The sequence below is a fragment of the Dasypus novemcinctus genome, chromosome 20 (assembly GCF_030445035.2).
Source record: "Dasypus novemcinctus isolate mDasNov1 chromosome 20, mDasNov1.1.hap2, whole genome shotgun sequence".
In the NCBI taxonomy this organism is placed as follows: Eukaryota; Metazoa; Chordata; class Mammalia; order Cingulata; family Dasypodidae; genus Dasypus; species Dasypus novemcinctus.
Window position 1 is genome coordinate 18,702,700 of NC_080692.1, and position 23,704 is coordinate 18,726,403.

Here is a 23,704-nt window from a genome sequence, read left to right on the forward strand (position 1 = left end):
CGAAAGGACAAGTATTGTATGATTCCATTTACATGAAATAGCTAGAATAAGTACATTTATAAAATACATTAAAGATTACCAAGGGTGGGAAGGGAAAGAGGAATGGGGAGTTATTGTTAATGGGTACAGGATTTCTGTTAGGGGTGATAAAAGTTTTGGAAGTAGACAGTGGTGACAGCTGCACAATACTGTGGATATAATTAATGCTACTGTATTGAACACTTAAAAATGGTTAAAATGGTAAATTTTATGTAATGTATACTTTACCACAATAAAAAAAATGTTTTAAAATGCCATCGAATTTGGTGGTCCCACTTATATAACATTATCTATCTATACACTGGTATTTATGCATAAAGAAAGGTCTGGAGGGCAAGGTCTAGAGCAGGGGTTCTTAACCTTTATTTTGCCATGGACCCCTTACTAAGTCCACACTATACTGTGTATTATTTAATGAATATATCTCACCTGCACCAACAGGTCCCCCCAAAATAACAGTTTTTTGAATTTTCAATTCAAGCTCGTGGACCCCTGGTGAAGAATTCCTGGTTTAGGGACTGGATGTCAGCACACTGTTGTTCTCTATACATTTTTATATCATTCCAATTTTACAAAGTCATGGGAAACATTTTTCCACTGCACCATGCCTCTTCTGATGATAGGCCCTCTGTCTATGCTTTTCTCTCTGCCTAAATCTGTTTTTTACTTCATTAACCGACCTCCTCTCTGACCTGGCTCATGTTACACCATTCCTCATTTAAAGATATCATGCTAACCATCCCACCAAACTAAAATTAGATCATTTAATATTACCTCCTAGCACTGTCTACTTTTCCTTTCTGGCATTTTGTCACTTCTCTATCATTAAAGCTTTCATCCCCCATTAGACCCTAATTCCACGAAGGTAAGGACTGTGGTGACCAGGACTTGGAGGAGAAAAGAATGAGAATTATTGCTTAATGGGTACAGTATTTCTGTTTGATGCAATGAAAGAGTTTTAGAACTAGATACAGTTCTAAAATGTTAATGTAATTAATATAACTGAACTATATACCTAACATAGTTAAAAGTGCAAATTTTGTTATACATATTTTGCCACAACAAAGTTTTTTAAAAATCCATTACATCTCTACATACTAACAACATGTAGAATATAAAATTAAAAGATCTAAATAAATAGTAACATACCATGCTCATGGATCAGAACTCAGTAAAGATGACAATTCTACCCAAATTCATGCAATTCCTATCAAAACTGCAGGGCAGCAAGAATTTTTTATTTTTTAAGATTTTTATTTTTTATTTTCTAAAGATTTATTTATTTATTTAATCCCCCCCTCCCCCGGTTGTCTGTTCTCTGTGTCCATTTGCTCCGTCGTGTTTCTTTGTCCGCTTCTGTTGTCGTCAGCGGCACGGGAAGTGTGGGCGGCGCCATTCCTGGGTAGGCTGCACTTTCTTTAGCACTGGGCGGCTCTCCTTCTGGGGTGCACTCCTTGCGCGTGGGACTCCCCTACGCGCGGGACACCCCTGTGTGGCAGGGCACTCCTTGCGCGCATCAGCACTGCACATGGGCCAACTGCACATGGGCCAGCTCCACACGGGTCAAGGAGGCCCGGGGTTTGAACCACGGACCTCCCATGTGGTAGACGGACGCCCTAACCACTGGGCCAAGTCCGTTTCCCTTAAGATTTATTTTATTTATTTCTCTTCCCTTTCCCCCCGTTGTCTGATCTGTGTCCATTCGCCGTATGTTCTTCTGTGTCTGCTTGCATTCTTGTCATGCAGCACCAGGAAACTGTATTGCTTTTTTTGTCGCATCATCTTGCTGCATCAGCTCTCCGTGTGTGCAGTGCCACTCCTGGGCGGATGTGCTTTTTTTCACGCAGGGTGGTTCTCCTTGCAGGGCCCACTCCTTGTGCGTGAGGCACCCCTATATGGGGACACCCCTGCGTGGCAGGGTACTCCTTGGATGCAGCAGCACTGCACGTGAGCCAGCTCATCACACAGGTCTGGAGGCCCTGGGTTACAAACCCTGGACCCTCCATGATAGGTGGACGCTCTATCAGTTGAGCCACAACCACTTCCCTCAGCAAGAATTTTCATAAACATAGACAAATTTATTCCAAAATTTATATGGAAAGGCACAGGCCATAGCATAGCTAAAACCATTTTACTTAAGAAGAATAAAGTGGGAAGAATCCTTTTACCTGATATGAAGGCCTACTATACAGTTTCAGTAGTCAGGACAGCATGGCATTGGGAAAGGAAAAAACCCACAGATTGATGGGACAGAATACAGAACCCAGAAACAGACTCACAAATATGCTCAGGTGATTTTTTTAAAAAAGGTACAAAAGCTATTCCATGGGGGAAAGACAGCCTTCTTTTTTTTTTTTTTTTAAATGGAGAATTTATTTTATTTTTTTCTTTTTAGGAGGTACTGGGGATTGAACCTGGGACCTTATACATGGTAAGCAGGCACTCAGCCACTGAGCTATACGATGCTCCCCACAGCCTTTTCAATAAATGGTCCTGGAACAACTGAATAACCATAGGCAAATAAATGAACTTTAACCTAAATCTCACATCTTAAACAAAAATCAACCCAAAATGGATCCTGGACTTAAGTAAAATGGAAAATTATAAAAGTTCTATTAAAAAAAACAAAAACAATCTTCAGAATCTAAGGTTAGGCAAAGAGTTTCTTGGACTTGACACCAAAAGCACAATCTACAATAGGAAAAAATGATAAATTGGGACTTCATCAAAATTAGAAACTTGTGCTCTGTGAAAGGCCCTGTTAAAAGGTCAAAAAGACAAATTACAGAGTGAGAAACTATCTGCAAACCACATATCCAACAAAGGACAAGTATCTAAATTACATAAAGAACTCTAAAAACTCAACAGTAGAGGAGCAGTGACTAGTGAAGGAGGATGGTCCATTGATGAGCCCTTGATACTGATGACTATACTTATGAAACTTTACTTTTGAAATTGAAACTTAGACTAGTATTATAAGGCACCTAAGAGTTACCTCCTTAGAGTCCCCTTGTTGCTCAAATGTGGCCTCTCTCTAAGCTGAACTCAGCATATAAATGCATTATCCTCCCCCCAGCGTGGGACAGGACTCCTGGAGATGAGCCTCCCTGGCACCAAGGGATTCTACCAAGCACCAACTAGCAATGCAATTGGAAAAAGACCCTGACCAAAAGGGGAAAAAGAAAAATTAGTTCATATGCCTAAGAGTCAGGAGGTCATCACAGAGGTTATACTTATGCAGGTCTCAGCAGGATCTTATTGACTGCCAAAGTAAACGCTACCTCAAAAAGCAGGGCTCCCGACGGCTCTGGAGACATCCAGACATTATAGGCAGAGCAGACAGCTCAGGAGTGGTACCCTGCCAGTGGGACCTACTTTGGCATTTATACCCCCCAGTGTAACAGAGTTGGACTCAGCTGTGGTTTCCCTATACATGGCTCTTGTGCCCCTTCTATTTAAACCTATAAACAGTACTAGAGTTGAGAGGTGCACATCCAAGAAATTTAAATCTTTGAGCTGTCCATGTGCCAGCTGGGCTCTGAATCTCAACAGAGTTTTAACACCTACTCTGCAGTTCACTGGACTCAGCCAGGACAATTAACAAGGAGACGATAAAGGACAACCACCATACCAAGGAACAGAGAGAGTCTACAACTACAAGCAGGATAGTCCCATCCATCTGCCCTATGGGACTGAAGTCCCCTCTCAATTAGAGGTGGAATGGACATCACCATCCCAGAATCCTCAGGATTGAGGAATGAACTATGAACTAAAATTGATTTACTGGTATTCCACTATAGACTTATTGTGATTCTAGCAATGGAAGAACTAATATCACTGATGTGGAGGCAGTGGTCACTGAAGGTTCTGAAGGGAGAGGGAAAAACAGGTGTAATATGGGGGCATTTTTGGGACTTGGAAATTGTCCTGAATGACACTGCAAACAACAGATACAAGCCATGATATATCTTGCCATAATCTACAAAATTGTGCAGAAGAGTATAAACTACAACGTAAACTATATTCGTGCTTAGTGGCAATGTTCCAAAATTGTTCATCAACTGTAACAAATGTACCACACTAATGAAGGATGTTGTTAATGTGGGAAAATGTGGGAAGGGTAGAGAGCAGGGCACATGGGAATCGCCAATGTTTTTTGTGTAATATGTTTAGCAGTCTGAGATGGTTATGAATTCCAAAAATAGATATTGGAATATGCTTGTAATCTGATCTGTACCTGGGCATGACTGAGTTATGATTAGGGCACTGAGTCCCTACCCCTTCATGGGTGGGGACTCACAGATAAAAGGCATGACAAAGAACAGAGTTGAGGGGTTTCTGATGTTAGAGTTTTGATGTTGGAGTTTGATGCTGAAGACTTAAACAGGAGCCCTGGGAAGTAACCTCACAGAGGAAAGAGAAGCCAGCCCCAGGAAGAAAGGAACCTTAAACCCAGAGAAAAGCAAGCCCCAGGAATGTAGGAACCTAGGAAGCCTGAACCCTCACAGCCATCAGCAGCCATCTTGCTCCAACACATTACAATAGACTTTGGTGAGGGAAGTACCTTACGCTTTATGGTCTGATATCTGTAAGCTCCTATCCCAAATAAATACCCTTTATAAAAACCAACCAATTTCTAGTATTTTCCATCAGCACCCCTTTGGCTGACTAATACAACATGCATGAAATCTAAGCATCTTTTAAAAATAAATAAATTTTTTAAAAAACACAATGAGGGAGCAAATGTGGCTCAAGCAGTTAAGCACCCATCTCACACATGGGCAATCCTGGGTTCAGTTCCTGGTTCCTCCTGATAAAACAAACAACAAGCAAAACAAATGAAAAACTAACTCAGGGAAGCCTATGTGGCTCAGTGGTTGAGTGCTGGCTTCCCACATACAAGGTCCCAGGTTCAAACCCTGGCTGGCCCCTAGTACCTCAAAAAAAAAAAAGAAAAAGAAAAAAACCTTAAAAAACAAATAGGCAAACAAAAAAACTACAATGAAATATCATCACACATCTAATCAGAATGGCTAAAATAAAAAATAGTGATGATAAGCACTGGCAAGGATAGAAAAAAAATGGATCACTCATACATTGTTGGTAGAAACATAAAATGGTACAGCAACACAGGAAAACAGTTTGGTAGTTTCTCATACTAAACATGCAATTACCATACAACCCAGCAATTACATTTTTGGGCATTTTCCCAGAGAAATGAAAACTTACATTTACAAAACCTATATGGAAATGTTCACAGCAGCTTTATTTGTATCAGCCAAAAAGCAAACAGCCCAGATGTCCTTCAACAGGTAAACGGTTAAACAAACTGTGATAATCCACATCATGGAATTCTACTCAGCAATAAAAAGTAAACTACTAACATGCAACACCTTGGATAAATCTCCAAGTTGAAAATAAAGGTGAGTGGGAAAAAAGTCAATCCCAAGATTTCATTTATATAATATTTTTGAAATGACAAAATTTTAGGAATGGAATAGATTAGTGGCTGTCGGGGGTTAGGGACAAGTAGGGGAAGAGTTATGAAAGGACAACACAAGGAACCCTTTTGATGGCAAGTAAACTGGGAAAACCTGAAAAGGATTAGTAGTTCGTACCAATGTCAATATCCTGGTTGTAATATTGTACTACAGTTCTGAAAGATGTTGCAATTGGGAGAAGCTGGTTAAAGGTATATGGGATCTCTCTGTATCATTCCTTACAACTGTATGTGTACCTACAGTTATTTCAATTAAAAATTCAATTTAAAAAAATGCTACCAAGGTGTTTTGGTAATGGATGGTAGTGATGGTAGCACAACATTGTGAACACAACTAACAGCACTAAAATATATATCTGAATATGATTAAAAGGAGAAGTGTTAGACTGTATATATATATGGTAACAGAATAAAATTTTTTTAAATGCCACCAAGGGTCACAAAAAATAGAAAGGCAAAACCATGTTTTTGGATTGAAAGAATCAAAAACTATGAGACATTATTTTTCCCTAAACTGAGCATTTAATGCTATTCCCAATTTTTAAAAAAAATTGTTTTTAGAACTAAGCAAATTGATTTTTTAAACAGATTTTAAAGATTTATTTATTTATCTATTTACACACACCCCCCTTGAGGTTTGTTCCTTTTCTTTTGCTGTCTCTTCTCTGTGTCCATTTGCTGTGCATTTTTTCTGTATCTGTTTATCTCCCTTTTGTTGAGTCATCTTGCTGTGCCAACTCTCCACGGCACAAGGGCCGTCAGCTCTCCGTGGGGCATGAGCCGTCAGCTCTCTGCGGAGCACAGGCCAGCTTCTGTCTCCTCAAGGAGGCCCTAGGACATGAACCCAGGGCCTCCCATATGGTAGATGGGAGCTCAACTGATTGAGCCACAGCCGCGTCCCAACAGAATGATTTCTAAGTTCCTAAGGTAAAAGTAACAAGAACAGCCAAGAAAATTCTAAAAAAGATAACTGAGGCAATGGTGGGGGGGGAGGGGCAGGTGGTCCTACCAAATATTAAGACATTTGAAAGCTATAACAATTAAAAATGTATACTGGTAAGTACATTAATGGACCAACAAAATAAACTAGAAGGTCTACAAATAGACTCAAATATATATATATATTTAGTGCAGAAAAAGATGGCTTGATCAGTAAGTGACATAGGGATAACTGAGTAATCACCTTAAAAAATAAAATAAAATAAAATTGGGTCCCTAATTCAAACTCTACACCAAATACACAGATCAAAGATGTAAACATGAAAAATAAAGGCATCAAAGAACTAGAAGAAACCATAGGGGAAAAAATTTATAATCTGTAGTATTTTCTGATTACAAGGCAAAACCCTTCAGAACACATAAAAGGCTATTTTAAAGTAAAAAAAATTTCCACAGAGCAGATGCAACAAATAACCTAAGATAAAACGTAGCACTCAAATAGTAAACAAAGGGCTAAGGAGTTTCCTTAATATGTATGAGTGGCTAAAAGTAAGTATTTCCAATATTTTATGTATTTCCAAGATAGATTAAAGTAAAAATGGCAAGTTGGCATGGTTGTATAAAATATTCCAGGAAGATGAGGAAGGAAATTGGTAAGTGGGAACAATCATAAGAAGCAGATTTACTTTTTACTATATATCCTTCAGCAGTTTTTGGATTTTGTATTGTATTTGTTATTTATTCCAAGTTAAACATAAAATAATTTTTCAAGATCTTGACAAATAATGAAAATAGTTCCAAGCACTAAAAATACATAAGCTTTTATTACCAGAAATATTAAGCAGAAGCACCTTTTAAGAATTTCTAAGCATTTCATGCCATGTAAAACAGATGGAAATAAGCATTCGTTTCTGCATTTTTAGATCTAGACTATCCTACATCCTCGACCCAACATTAGTTTAAGAGTTAAATGTGACCTGTGGTCTTATCCCTTGGATGGAGCACTCATACATAAACAATGACAGTCTGATTTTTTTTTAATTTTTGAAAGGCTGATCATGAAATGACAAGCCCAAAAGTCACCTTTTCAATATAATAAAGTGGACTTAAATTATCTTATCACTTTAGTCTTACATACAGTACAGGAAAAAATCTATTCATTACATACAGCTCTCTTAAACCAGACCTTTATACACAGATAGAAATCACTCTAAATGATTAATTTTGAACTGTAACAGTTCAAAGTAACTCATTAATAATAGTGTGTGGATATTTGAGTTATAAATTTTACTGAATTTGAGCATGCCAAAGCCACCTGATAAAATTCTGGACTGACACACAATTTCTTACACAGGCAAATCTTTAAATACAGTTCTCAAGTAGCTATATTTTGTAAATTATTTTAGGATTGCTATAATCTCCCTAAATAAGAAAGTAACATGACTAAACTTTTCAATTCCCAATTCTTTACAAAGAAAAAAAAACCTGACAATCCTGAAGTAAAAAATGTTGCTAGCTATCACACTTCTCTTACTCATACACATTCCATTTGGAACCAAGAATTACTTGGCATTTGAGAACTTTCTGTCTTTTAAAAGTAGCCATCTACTAGGTGCCTGTCTTATGGATGGAGGACCTGAGGCTTCAAGGGAGACATCTACCCACAGAAAAAGGTAGCAAAACCTGATCCAGATCTCACACCCCATATTGAGTTCAACAACCAATCCTGGCAGACAAACTTCAAATTTTAAAAAGACAAATCTAAAACTACTGAGTTCATCTTAAAAAAAAACAACTCATTTTCACCAAAGACTAGTCCACATTAAAAAAAAAAAAAATTTACCTTACAATAAAGAACTCTAGTTCTAAAAAAATCATTAGAGTTATTCTGTCAAATCTGACATTTATTATTTTATAATGCTCTCTGGGGCTTCTTAGTTCCAACCAGGTTATGTGTCCCAAAGGCACACTTTCTGGCAAACTATGAATTCCCTACAGGTTTTCTAGCAATTACAAGCCTATCAGCTGGACATCATACTAAGCCATAGCATTGTTTCCTTACATTTTCCTACTTAAGCATAGACGGCTTTCTTTACCATTCGGAATCTATATTCTGCAATTTACTGCTGCAGCGAGCACATGATGTTCTAGCATTCTACATTAACCTGCCTCAGTGGATTGTACTATACACCATGATTGCCAAAGTAATCTAGATTCCTCCCTCTTCCCAAATCTCCATATCCAATCAATCCTTTAATAAACAGATTTTATCTCCAAAACAGCTTTCAAAATCTTTCCATTTCTTTTCCTCTTCCCTGGTACAATCTTAGGTCAAGTCACCCATATCTCTGTTTGCATTCTGCTTTTGTTTTTTTCAGGTACTGGGGCCAGGGACTGACCCCAGGAACTCGTATGCGGGAAGCCAGCACTCAACCACTGAGGCACATCGGCTCCTCACCAATATCTCTGACTTAGAATACTGATAACCCCCTAACTGTCCTCCCTGTCTCCACTCATACCCACAGTCCTCTCTTTATAAATTATGCTATTACTTGCCCGATAAATTCCCTCTAGTAAATTTTCTTCTTTATGCAAAGGAAAACCAAAATCTTTACCATAATCTCCACAAGGCCCTTTGTGATTTGGTCCCTGTCTACCATTCCAACCTCAACTCATAAAGTCCCCCAATCTGCTCAATCACTATTCTTTTGATCCTTGTCCATACCAACCTTATAGAAGCATCAGAACCTGGAACAGGCCTGGGTTCCTGACTAAACAGCTATTCCTTATCATTTAGTTTTCAGGTCAAAGGTCACCCTTCCAAGAAACCTAGACCACCATGTCCTCCCTCCACCTTCCATACCACTGAACTCTATCGTTTCACATTATTCAATTTCCTTCATAGCACTTACCGTTTTCTGAAATTATACTATTTGCTTAGCTGTTTATTGCCTATCGTCTACTAAACCATCAGCTCCTTAAGTGACAAGCCTTGTCTGTACTGTTCACCATATATATCTAGAACAATTTGTCATTGAGTATGCCTTCAAGATTTGCTGAGTGAATAAATGAATAAAGGTTCCATTAGAAATTTGTTTTCAAAAGAATAACATTATTTTAGCATTTTCCTACAGAAGTAACTGAAAATTCTATCAATGTTTATCACAGTAGCTGACATAACATCATAGCCTTTTATATAGCGACCACTTATAATTTAATTTTTAACCATCTGATAAGCAATTTGGGAGAAGAGCTTTAAGAAGTCAGTTCTCAAAGTACCCTATGGCAAGCCTCAGCAAACTTTTTCTAAAAAGGGTCAGATAGTAAATATTTTAGGCTTGGCAAGCCACAGATGGTGTCTGTTACCAACTACCCAACTTGGCCTTTGTACTACAAAAGCAGCTATAGGCAATATAAGAATGAATGAGGGGAAGCAGATTTGGCCCAACGGATAGGGCGTCCACCCACCACATGGGAGGTCCAAGGTTCAAACCCAGGGCCTTCTGACCCATGTGATGAGCTGGCCCACGCACAGTGCTGATGCACGCGAGGAGTACGGTGCCATGCAGGGGTGACCCCCGCGTAGGGGACCCCCACATGCAAGGAGTGTGCCCCATAAGGAGAGCTGCCCCGCACGAAAAAAGTGCAGCCTGCCCAGGAATGGTGCTGCACACACAGAGAGGTGACACAGCAAGATGATGCAACAAAAAGAGACACAGATTCCAGGTGTCGCTGACAAGAATACAAGCAGACAAAGAACATATAGCAAATGGACACAGAGAGCAGACAACTGGCAGGGGGGAGGGGGAAGAAGAGAAATCAATAAAAAACAAATCTTTAAAAGAAAAAAAATGAATGAATGAGGATAGTTGTGCTTCAATAAAACTTTACTGACACATGAAATTTGAGTTTTATATAAATTTCACATCATGACATATTATTCTTTTGAACTTTCTCCCAACTATATAAAAATGCAAGAGCCAATCTTAGCTTTGTGGGCCATACAAAAACAGGCAAAAGGATGTGGGCTGCAGTTGTCAACACTGCCATTAGGCTACAAGTTTACTTTATCACTTCCATTTTAAGATAAGAGGAAAATCTCAAGGTTTCCAAACATAGACACAATTAACAAGGCATCCCAATGGGTCCAATGTAATCACAGCAGTCCTTTTAAAAGTGGAAGAGGAAGGCCAAAGAGTTTTTAGAATCAGAAAGAGAAGTGATTAGAAAAGAAAGGCACAGAGAGCTTCAATTTTGCTGTCTTTGAAGATGGAGGAGGCCAGCCTGTAGAAGCTGGAAAAGGCAAGGAAAGAATTCTACTCTAGGGCCTTCAGAAAGGAACTCAGTTATGCCAGCACCTTGTTGTTAGCCCCAATGAGTCCTGTGTTGGACCTCTGACCTACAAAACTGTCAGACAATAAATCTATGTTGTTTTAAGCTACTTACTTAGTCGTCATTTGTCACAGCAGCAAACAGGAAACAAATACATAAAGAGACCTTGAAATTGAAATAACTTCTGTAAACCACCTAATATAACCTCACTGCTCAACAAATCAACTTAAAATGAAGTGCTTTTAGAACTTTAATTTTAAAGTAATTGAAGATCTAAAATACGACACATTTATCTGTTAATTTTTACTGCCAAATGCAAAGGAATTTGAAAAATCCTAGGTCCCTAAAGCAAACTCTGTTTGAAGGCTTCTACTCTGGAAAGGGTATTTCCATTCTATCAAGTTCCATAAACACTATCTCCAAAGAGAAAATGAAGATGTCATTGTACCTTTCATAAATACCTCCAAAGCATACTGGCTCCAATCCATCTCCTGAAGGGCATGAGTTGATGTGGCCACAGGATCAAAGAACATACCTGGCGGGAAACGGACTTGGCCCAGTGGTTAGGGCGTCCGTCTACCACATGGGAGGTCCGCGGTTCAAACCCCGGGCCTCCTTGACCCGTGTGGAGCTGGCCATGCGCAGTGCTGATGCGCGCAAGGAGTGCCGTGCCGCGCAAGGAGTGCCTTGCCACGCAAGGGTGTCCCCGGCATAGGGGAGCCCCACGCGCAAGGAGTGCACACGTGAGAAGAGCCGCCCAGCGCGAAAGAAAGTGCAGCCTGCCCAGGAATGGCGCCGCCCACACTTCCCATGCCGCTGACAACAAAAGAAGCGGACAAAGAAACGAGAGGCAGCAAATAGTCACAGAGAACAGACAACCGGGGGAGGGGGGAATTAAATAAATAAATAAATCTTTATTTTTTAAAAAAAAAAAAAAAAAACAAAGAACATACCTGGCATTTAGTCAAGCATAAGCTTTATTGGGACTCATGAACAGGAGAGATTCTCTGATGGCGGCCTATCAAAGAATGAATGAAGATAGTGCTCCACAAAGAGATGAAAAAACAAGAAGTGATATATAAAGTTTCAGAACAAGAACATTCCACAGGGTATTAGAAGAGAGTTCCTGCTAGGGTCACATGAGCATACACATAGGGTGTGGTGAAGGACGTTTATCAAGGTTTACCAAGGTCATTTACTGCTTTGGGAAGATTATAGTTTACAATAACATCTATCATTCTCTCCCCTGTGGGGGGGATTATTAACCTTTAACTTATGTTTAAGTCACGCAGGCAGCTACATGCTGAGGACTTAGGGGGGCTGGGTCCCCACAATCCACCCCCATGTAGCAGCCTACCTTGACCATAGGGAAAGCATTACACCCACATTCCAAAGCAACAGTATAAAAGATAAGAGAATACAGAAGTCCTCCACCAAAAGCTATTAGACCTATAAAAACTGATATACAACGCCGACCATTAATGAAGGTACAGGTCCCACCTTGTGACATAGTAAGAATATCTAAAGCCATCCTATTTTGTAAAACTACCTTTCATAGTTAGATAGTTTGTTTAGTAAGGAAATTGCTACTTTGGGGTCATTAAGGGCTTGAGCAGTGTGACTGGCCTTATGTGTTTTTCAGTGACAATTGCAGCACCATCTGGCACAAAAACGGCCAATGGGTAAAACCACCAGGGGGTGCACTTTACTCTCTATCTAGCCTTGAGAGCAAAATTATACAACTCAGGGGGTAACCACCCCACATCAGAGATTCCCTCTTTTCTTTCAATGAAGACAGAGGCGATGCAATCTAGGGTGACAGACCCAGCTATTAATCATCCTAAACCATTATATACAGGACTGGTTTTATTCACCTGTTCCCTTATAAGGGAAAAAAATATTGCAAGTCTCACTGAAAGACAGCAGCTGAATTTCAGTATTAAATGAAAAGGTCATGTTCCAAAGTTGTCGATGGGTCGTATCCTGCCATGCCAGCAAGGTGTTCCACACCGTCCAATTTGCAGGAGGGACAGTCCAAGGAAGGCGAGGAGCACCCGAGGATGGCAGGTTTGTGGGTCCGATTGTGGGGATGAGTTACTCCTGAAGCCAACTGTAGAAAGGTACTGGCTAGGGCACTCCAGGTGAAAAGAAAGATGTTTATGGGGAACAATAAGGGGCAGATCATGCTGGTCTAACAGTACACAAGCAACATTTCCAATAGTAGATAACAAAGTACCAGGTAGGGGAGTCCTATGAGAAGTCTCCCAATACATACATTTTCCCCTTCTAAATTCTGAGTTTTCTACAGTAACCTCAAAAACTAGTTTAGGCATAAGGAGAGTCCACGTAGAACACATAGGGCCCCAGCTATCATGGGTTTATTCTGATCAGCCACCTTCCCAGTTTCCTATACTAACCTGCCTCAATTACCCCCTCATAGTATTTACACCCTTATTCTTAAGGGGGAGCTGAAGGGTGATAATTATTCTTCTATAGCTACTTCCTGCTGGTTAGAGGCAGAAAACCCTGCCTGACGAGGTGTGAAACTGGCTATTCTACTGAGGTTGAAGGCAGGCAAGTCCAGTCCGGCACCTTGGCTGAAACAGGATGAAATTCCTGATGACTAATACCTTGCCCTGGAAAGCACTGATACTGGAAGAAATAAACTTAAGGTTAGAATTTTGAAGATACATGGTCCTACTAAAAGGATAAAGAAAATGGTGGTACACAGCTCCAAAAAGGGGGCTGGCCATGACATAATGAACCAGGGGAATGAGAAAGGCCTGGTACCTCCAGAGGCTATATCCTCCAGAAGCTGATGGGCACGATCTAGCAAATGCTGTCTAGCAAACTGCCACCCCCAGTTCCCACAGCAGTGGTTATGCCTAGGACAACTAGGAGAGGTGTGAAGAGAGGCACTGTCCTAGACATAAACTCACGAAGACAATATAGGCAATAAGATAAGCATATGGCAAGCAAAATAAAGGCAATACTTAAAGAAAGCCATTCTTTTATCTCATAAGCACATTCATTAATTATTTAGGACCTTTACTGCTTTGGGAAGATTATAGTTTACAATCACATCTATCATTCTCTCCCCACTGGGGAGGGTTGTTAACCTTTAACTTATCTAGACCATGCAGGCGGCTACGTGCAGAGAACTTAGGGGGTCCTGGGTCCCCATACCATCCTTCAAAAAATTAACATATCTGAAATTCCTTCTTACTCACCATTTGATGTGTGTAAATGGAAGCTGAGTTGTCAAAGGAATGGACTATGTCTCTCCATTCCAAATTCTTCCATTTTTGCCTGCATAGTTGAAAATGATCTGGGCCCTTTATTTTCCATATTTATTTACATGCCATGTACCACAATGTTAATTTTGTCAGTAGAGGGCACAACAGAGATACACAGCAGAAAAGGGTTTTGTTTCTTAATTCTGGTGTGCTTTAGGGTCCTGAAGCTTTTCCCATACCAGAAGCTGAATTTTCAGCAAGTTCCAGAAGCTAGATTTTCAGCAAATTCTGCCAGTCCAGCACCACAACAACTTCCCTGCCCTTTGCTCAGCCCCAGCTATGTCCCATCTCTGAGATCTAGATCTCAGCTAGTGTGGGAATAGGAGGGTATCTTCCTTGGGTGCTGTATCTTAGCCTTAGGGGTAGTGGTTGTGCCTTATATCTGCTATACTTATATTCATTGGCATTCTCTTTGCCTCTTAAAAGGCAACTCCTCATTATTCAAATTCTGTTTTAGTTAATAATTCTTTATATTTATTTTCCCTGTTCAAATTATTATGTTTGCTCACCTGATTTGGCTCAGATCTAACATACTACTTAAACAACAATTTATTAAAATGTTGAAACAATAAAATACTCTGTGGTCTTTCCATTCATACTACCTACCCATAGTCTCCTCTAGATGCAAAGTTTAAAAAGCACAAAGTAATCTCTCTTGACTGGCAAAACTACTAGTGAAGATGATGAGCAATCACATAAAAAACAGGTAACAATTATAAAGCAAAGGCCAATTCCCTATATCCTTACTTGGTTTAAAGAGTAAAGGGTAAGACAGGAGTTTTAGTCAGTGATTAAGATGCCAAAGTGTAGTTCAGGGACTCCTGAGAATCTCTATTACCCTTTCAAGAATCTAGTACTTGAAAGAACCTACTATGAATAGTATTTTCATAGTAATTTTCACAAGTGCACAATGGAGTTTTTCAGAGGCTACTGTATATGTTTTAACAACAGATTTAATGCAGAGGAGGATGTAAAAATTCAGATATCTTAAATTAACCCAGATATGGAAGAAATTTGCAAAGTTTCTCACTAATTTTTTTCATCGTGGAAAATATAGTTACTTATTTTAAAATGTCATTTAACATGTAATAGGCTCATTAATTTAAAATGAATTAATGCATTTTTTAATTTCTCAGGTTTTTTTTCCTAAAATGGCAAAAGTATGTGTTCATATGTATGTCTCACCAAAAAAAGCAGCTCTCTGGGATCCTCAATGTTTAAGCATGTACAGGGGCCCTGAAACAAAAAAGTTTGAGAACCGCTAGATTAAGAGCCTAGAATAGACAATAAATGGGATCAGATAGTGGAGTAGGGTAAAGAAGGAGCTGTGATTTGGTTCTTTAAAACTTCACCTAGGGGAGCAGATGTAGTTCAAGTGACTGAGTGCATGCTTACCATGTATGAGGTCCTGGGTTCAATCCCATGTACAGGGAAACGGACTTGGCCCAGTGGTTAGGGCGTCCGTCTACCACATGGGAGGTCCGCGGTTCAAACCCCAGGCCTCCTTGACCCGTGTGGAGCTGGCCCATGCGCAGTGCTGATGCGCGCAAGGAGTGCCGCGCCACGCAGGGGTGTCCCCTGCACAGGGGAGCCCCACGCACAAGGAGTGCACCCGTAAGGAGAGCCGCCCAGCGCGAAAGAAAGCGCAGCCTGCCCAGGAATGGCGCCGCCCACACTTCCCGTGCTGCTGACGACAACAGAAGCGGACAAAGAAACAAGAAGCAGCAAGTAGACACAGAGAACAGACAACCAGGGGGGGTGGGGGGGTGTTAAATAAATAAATAAATCTTTTTTTAAAAAATTATCTATGTCTCCACAGTAAAAATCTTTAAGCAATAAAGAGACCATGACAATTAAGTGTAATACATAATCATGGATGGGATCTAGCAAGGGAGGAAAAAAGGCTCAATTATTGGGACATATGAAAAAAAATTGGAATATAGACTATAAACTTGTATCAAGTTAAATTTCTTTAACTTTTAACTTCACTTAAGGTGTTATATAAGTGAATAACTTTGTTCTTAGGCAATGTACATGGCAGTATTAAATGTCCAAGGAGCATGATATATATGACCTACACTCTATTTTAAGTGTTCAGAAAATGGACTGATAGATAGGCAGGAAGGTAAGCAGGTAGGGAGAGTGATACAGCAAATGTGGCAAAATGTTAAATTTGGTGGAATACAGGGGGAGGGGTGTTAGGGGAATGTTGGAGTTCTCTGTGTAGTGTTTTTATTATTTTCTAATTGTCCCATAAGTTTGAAAGTAATTCAAAATAAAATAAATATGATGGCTGAAGCCTTAGCATTCCTGCTTAAAGCATACAATGAACTAGAAAAAGTTGGAAATAAAATCTACACAACTGATACCAAATTTTCTTTCATTTAGTAATTTAAGGAATTTAACTAAATACATATGAATGGTTTTGAAATAGTTAAATTCTTCATATTACCAAATGAAAATCACTCAACCAATTCTTAAAGGTATCCAGGGACAAGGATCTCCCACAAGGGTTCTTCAAATGTAAAGTTTCTCCTGAATTTTTGAATTTTTGTTTGTTATACTTTTGGTAACAATTGAAATATATAAGCATTGTTATTTTAAAGAGCATGACACTTAGCTACATAAATCATATTCTGTTATTTCTTCAAGTCTCTCATTTTACAAAAGAGGAAATCAAGAAAAGTAGATTCTACCCCTTCCCACCCCCAGTCAAGGCATCTGTCCTTACTGGATTTCAAACTTTTGGGCTGTTTTCAAATTAGCCAAGGGTCACTGTTTATTTTGTCTACTTCTACCTTTCAAAATACTTAACTTGATATAAAATAGCAATGAATAAATTCTGACCTAGTTTTTTGTTTTTCCTTTTGAGGGAGGGATGAGAAGACAGAAATCTGTTTTCAAAACTGTCCAGGTGCTTCCAATGATCAGAGAGGTTTGTAAATCATTGAACTAAACTTAACTCAAAATAAAGTAGCCCTCCTCTCACCTTCTTTCCCCCTGCCTGGATCAGCAAGCAGGTAAACCTGGGCATTTGTGGTCTGTAATGGGGAATTGTAGTCTGTAAATCAGTCCTCTTTATCTCTTTTCAGACTCTTTCCTCTCTACCTGGGACCCATAATCTGTTATCTTCTCCCGTTTCACTTCCCTCCCTTCCTTAATAAATCACTGGCCTAACTAAACTGGCTTGTACTTAAAACTCACTTTTTCTGGCTTAGCCAAAACCTAGAGAAAATCCAGCAACAAATATTGGGGAAGGGAAAAAAACTGTCCTCAACTCTTTGACCTACCCAACCCTCAGGGCCTTCTCTTTGTGAGAGCTCTGAGGGAGGGGCTAGATGTGGCAGATTAAAACTGTCTTCTAGGCTGAGAAATTAAGAATCAGTTTGCCCTGTAGTTCTCCAATTTAAACCTCTCATCACCTTTAAAATAAGGGTGGTTGGGAAGGGGCTGTGGCTCAAGCAGTTGAGCTCCCGTTTACCACACAGAGGACTCAGTTCTATCCGGGGACCGCATGGTAAAAAAAAAAAAAAGAAAAAGGCCTCCCAGACCTGCGTGGAGAGGCGCACCAAAAAGACGATGTTGCAACCAAGTAGAAAATAAATAAATAGGGATGGTTAATAATCCAATTGTCAAATTTTAGTGAGTAATGGTGTTGTAGAGAAATGGGGTGTGCACGGTATTGAAGGCCAGGACATGAAAACTCTGAGAAGGAAGTTGGTTTATTTCGACCGACCAGAGTTGGAGGACTCTGGTCCTAATACAAACCGAGACCCAAATAGCATTTTTCGGTCCCTTTTATATAGAGGTTTAAGATTAGGGAGACAAAGGGTGATAGTACGCAAACAGACCTTTGGTTAGTTTATTCAGTGTTTGATCTGAGTATCTGATAGGTTATTTCCTCCAAGTGAGTTGCATATTCCCCACATTCCAAGCCATCTTGGATTTAGCCTATCTTCCACAGCTTGGATTTAGCATATCTTCCACATTCCATCTGGATGCAACCTTAAGTACACCTTCAGTCTTAACGTCCTTTCTGAACATTCAAAGACTGTAGGGCCTATATTACTTATTTGGACTTTTAGGGACTAGGTACACTTGGAAACAATTTTGAATTATGCACAGGCTGTATCATATTCCCCCCTTTGAGGACAAGTTTAAGTTATTAAGCTTCGGCATCACTACTGTCTGAGTCCCTCTGGAGTGACTGGTATGTATATAGAGCCATGAGATGGGCGGCTGTTTGCCTCTTTACTATACCATTTATTAGGGTGAGCATTCTGTTTATGATGAAAGGAAGGAGGAGGCATGGAAGGATGGTGCATGCGCCTATGAAGAAGGCAATTATTCGCAGTAGAAGCTTGAAATTGTTTACTATTGACTGCCAGCTTCCAAAGGGATTATTTAAATTCAAACCATTCCAGATTTGCACTGGGACATGAGCAATTTTTACTATTTTGCTTGTAGTTTCATCAATAACCTTTCCAGTGTTATCTAATTCAAGGCAGCAGTTAGAGAGGTTGAACTTTCCACAAACTCCCCCTTCAGCTGCCAAGAGATAGTCTCGGGCAAGTCGGTTTTGATAGACAGCATTTCTGAATTTAGTTTGCTGTTGGGCTAGTAAATTTAGTGCATGGGCAGTTTCATTAGTTACTATCTCTACCACAGCTTGTAGGCAGGTGATTCGGTTTAGCATATAGACAGGGGTCCGATAACCCCACATGCCATCCTCTGCCCAAGTTGCTGGCCCATAGCATTGGATTATACACTCAGGGGGCCATTCTTCACCTCCCCAGGTAGTGACAGCCCTTTTTTCTCTTATGTTTTGATATACTGGCTGGCTTAGCTCTTTCCCTTCTGTTAAGGGAATGAGGAAGAAGGAGGGTTTTATTGTACCAAGCATACAAGTTACACACCAATAAGTTCTCAGAATGCAACCTTCCCACAAATCCAGTACAAACCATTTGGGGCAGTAAAGGGGCCCTTTGCGGTGGAGTTCCACACTTTTTTTGGGGGAAAGTATGATTTATGAGAACGAGGTCAGATTCGTTCCATGTTCCCCAAGGCTCTGTTGTATTTGTGGTATAATTTTGGAATTTTCCCCCTGTACATGTTAGGTTTCCAACAGCTATAGAGGAGCTTAGGCAGGTCCTTGAAGCACAATATTTTCCTATGACATAAGTTTGCAAGGGCCACATACTATCTCCTCTAAGACTCACTAGGATTTGATCCTGGGGACCTCTGATGTGGAGAGAGGTTCCCTGTTAGCTGCGCCACCTCAGTTTCTGGTTTCTGCTGTGCTTCACTTAGGCTCTCCCCTTCATCTTTTTTGTTGTTGTTGAGTCATCATCTTGCTGTGTGACTCACTTGTGCAGGCACTGGCACACCGCGCAGGAACTCAGCTCACCACACGGGCACTGGCTCACTGCGCAGGAACTTTTCTCTTTTCTTTTTCACCAGGAGGCCCCAGGGATCAAACCCAATATGGTAGGCAGAAGCCCTATCACTTGAGCCACATCCACTTTCCCTTAATTCATTTTCTAAATAGTTAATGAATATGCCTGTAAGATAAAGGAATGGCTCTCTTAAGTACTGTCTTTATTTTGCTTGCCATATACCCATCTTGTTATTGTCTATACTGTCTTTGTGAGTTTACGTCTAGGGCAGTGCCTCTCTTCATACCTCTCCTAAGCATAACCACTGCTGTGGGAACTAAGGGTAGCAGTTTATACCCAAACCCAGCAGGTCTACCACAATCTCTCCCTAGAATTAACCAACAGCATAAAAGAACTCAAGGAAGAATGCTGTTTCCCATCAACTTTGGGAGGATGCAGCCTCTGAAGGAACCTGGTCTTTCTCACTGTCATGGTCCAGTATGTTATGGCTGGCCCCCTACCATAACCATGTTATGGTGGGCCTCCCTACCACCATCCTCTTTATCCTTGTAGCAGTTTGATATGGTTATGAATTCCAAAAATAGATACTGGATTATGTTTGTAATCTGGACATGATTGAGTTATGACTGGAGCTTTGATTGGGCCATGTCATTAGGGCATTGACTCCCAACCCCTTGGTGGTAGGGACTCACAGATAAAAGGCATGGCAAAGGACAGATGTGGGGGCTTTTTTTTAAATTATTTTATTTTTATTTGTTTTTATTTTTTTATTTCTCTCCCCTTCTCCCCTACGCCCCCTCCCCCAGTTGTCTGCTCTCTGTGTCCATTCGCTGTGTGTTTGTGTGTTCTTCTGTGACCGCTTCTAGCCTTATTAGCAGCACTGGGAATCTGTGTTTCTTTTTGTTGTGTCATCTTGTTGTGTCAGCTCTCCGTGTGTGCGGTGCCATTCTTGGGCAGGCTGCACTTTCTTTCATGCTGGGCAGCTCTCTTTATGGGGCACACTCCTTGCATGTGGGGCTCCCCTACGTGGGGGACACCCCTGCATGGCATGGCACTCCTTGCGCACATCAGCACTGCGCATGGGCCAGCTCCACACGGGTCAAGGAGGCCCGGGGTATGAACCGCGGACCTCCCATGTGGTAGGTGGATGCCCTATCCATTGGGCCAAGTCTGCTTCCTGGGGGGCTTTTAATATTGGAGTTTGATGCTGAAGCTGAAGCCCCAGGGAAAGAGACAGAGCCATTCACCTGATAGTCTATAGCTGACCTTGTGGAGAGAGGCAAAGCCTAGAGAGTCTCAAAGTCTACAGATGTCCAAGTGGAGAAAACAAGAGCTGAGCCCAAAGAAACCCAGGAAGCCTGAACCCTCACAGACGTTGGCAGTTATCTTGCTCAACACATGAAATCAGACTTTGGTGAGGGAAGTAACTTATGCTTTATGGCCTGGTATCTGTAAGCTCCTTCCCAAAATAAATTCCCTTTATAAAAACCAACCAATTTCTGATATTTGGCATCAGTACCCCTTTGGCTAAAAAAAAATCCTTTTAGTGGGACCATATACCTTTAAAACACTAAGTTTACGTCTTACAGTATCAACACCTTATTAGTCATGTGGGGATTTCATCCAGTTCCATCCAGGGTGCCAGACCTGTCTTCCCTCAACCTCAATAGAATATCCAGAAAGGTTTATGCCCTGTCAGGCAGGGACTACCACCCTAACTAGCAGGAAGTAACTACAGAAGAATGACCATAGCCCCTCAGCACCCCCTGAAGAATAAGAGTGTGAACTCTCTGAGGGGGTAGTTGAAGCAGGTAAGTAAAGTGAAAGGGGAAAGGCAGCTGGCCTGACAGGTAACATGGCTATAAGACCCTCCCATGACCTTGACCTCGACCTTGAGGTCCCAGTTGGGACTCTTTCCTGCGCCAAGGGGAGGCCCCAGATATTCCAAACAGGTCTCACCATTGGCCCACACCATAGGTGGGATAACCAGTGACAGCTGGGACCCCTACCCTTAGCATTAGCAAAGGGAGGAATAATTAATATTTTAAAATGTAACCACACAAGGCAGAGCTCACTCTCTTTGCCTAGAGGAGCGCACACCAAATCTCAGTGTATATTTCCATCCTCTTCCATTTCTCAGCAAGCTGTTCTTTTCTCCCATTTCCCAATAAATTCTTTTTACTGACCTAAAAAAAATAAAGTAATCCAATATTACTAAGAAAACTTTTCTAATTAGTTGAAATGTACTTATGAAGGTGAAAACATGTAAGTCAATTTGCCAACTTATATAACAACGTAAATATAAACATTATATATACTGATAAGTATCAAAAAAGAACCTAAAAGTTACTGACCTATATACTTAATATATTGGTATCTACATTTTCAGGCAAAGTAAAATACATACTAAGTTGGAAAGTTTTTTAAAAAATAGAAACCACTTAAGAATGCCTAACTCTCTTCTATACACTATACATACTTTTTTACCTACTATTCCTACTGAAGACTTGTACAGCTAAAGAAACATGACTGGGAAGCAGATGTGGCTCAAGCAATTGAGCTCCTGCCTACCATACGGGAGGTCCCTGGTTCGATTCCTGGTGCCTCCTAAAGAAGGCAGCAAGATGGTCCGACAGGCAGGCATGGCAAGCTGATACAACAAGAGACACAAGAAGAAATACATAATGCAAGGTGGCTCAAGCAATTAAGTGTCTCCCTCCCATATCGGAGGTTCCAGGTTCGATTCCCAGTGCCTCCTAAAGAAACAATGAAGACGAACAGATACCACAAATGCAGACAATGAGGGGGTGGGGAGAAATAAATAAAAATAAATCTTTAAAAAAAAAAGAAAGAAAGAAACACGATTACTCTTTACTGACTGGCTTACTAGCCCTTAGTATAAGCAAAAGCAGAACAAGCTACTCCTCTACTCCAGGCAAAGCTGGTCCATCTTATCATCTTCCTCCTCCTCCTCCTGCAAGCAAGGAACATTACCTGTGGATTATCCTTTAATCCTTTAATCCTTAAAGCAAACCTAGGAGATCCACAGATGGCAAAACACCCAGAGAAGTTATAAGTAACTTGCCTGAGGTTCCTACAGTAATAAATGGCAGTCAGTATGAAACTTCATCTAACACCCAAGTTGATGCTGTATCCACAACCATTATGTGTAAATGAGCCATAAACTGTTCTCAGAGAAATACATGATGGTATTCAAATGCCAAAACCAAAAGCTTCAACTCTGACAGTATATCGCACCTTAAAACAAGGTAGGGAAAGCAGATGTGGCTCAAGCAATTGGGCTCCCATCTACTATATGGGGGATCTCAGGTTTGATTCCCAGGGCCTCCTGGTTAAAGGTGAGCTGGCCCGTGCCGCAGAGAGCTGGCACATGCCGTGAGCTGACACAACAAAAAAAGAGACATAGAGGAAAGACAATGAGAGACAGGGCAAAACCAGGAAGGTGGCTCAAGGGACTGAATGGCTCTCTCCCACATAGGGGGTCCCAGGATTGGTTGCCAGTGCCTCCTAAAAAGAAGACAAGCAGGCACAGAAGAACGCACAGTGAATGGACACAGAGAACAGACAACGAGCGCAGGCGGCAAGTGGGGTAAGGAGAATAAATTTTAAAATTTTAAAATTAAAAAAAAAAACAATGTAGAAGATATCAAGAAAATTTAAAACTAAAAAAAAAAATGTAGAAGATAACACATGGATACTTGCTACATCCCAGAAGCAATAAAGGGATTAAAATTTAATTCTTCACAAACACTCAGAACCTTTCTGCAGCAGAAAAATGACAGTAAGACACATAACTGATAACTGAAAAAAGATGTAACTGATAAAATGGAAGAAGTTTCCAACCTATGTTTCTATACTGATACTGCCCTAAAAAAAATAGCACAGGTGTTGACAGAAGGAGCAACAATGAGATTTTTTAGACAGACATTCTCAAGTCTCCATGCTCATAAAATTTAACTGCTATAAACATTAAGAAACATTTCAAATCAAACTGCAGCTTAATTTTATATCAGATTATTTTGAAGATATAAAGACATAGGCAACCCTTGAAATTTTTTATAGTTTTCTCCCTAGCATTAAATAGGCCAAATCTTTAAATAAAATCACATGGAACCTGCTCTAACATCTCTCTCTACCCACTGGCCAACTTTCCTGAGAGGAAACCAGGCAAATCTTATTTG

At 40.4% G+C, this 23,704-nt stretch overlaps 1 protein-coding gene across 4 annotated transcripts in view; it reads right to left on the minus strand.

Annotated features, from left to right (window-relative positions):
- Window positions 1-23,704, minus strand: part of ADIPOR2 (adiponectin receptor 2) — a 105,478-nt gene that overhangs the window by 55,067 nt on the left and 26,707 nt on the right. The window contains exon 1 of one of the 4 annotated variants that reach the window (XM_071210114.1): window positions 15,292-15,337. The exons of the other annotated variants lie outside the window; for them this stretch is intronic. The gene's annotated coding sequence lies outside the window, so the exon portion shown is untranslated. Of the gene's footprint in view, window positions 1-15,291; window positions 15,338-23,704 lie in introns of those variants that run through there. 4 annotated transcript variants of the gene reach the window in all.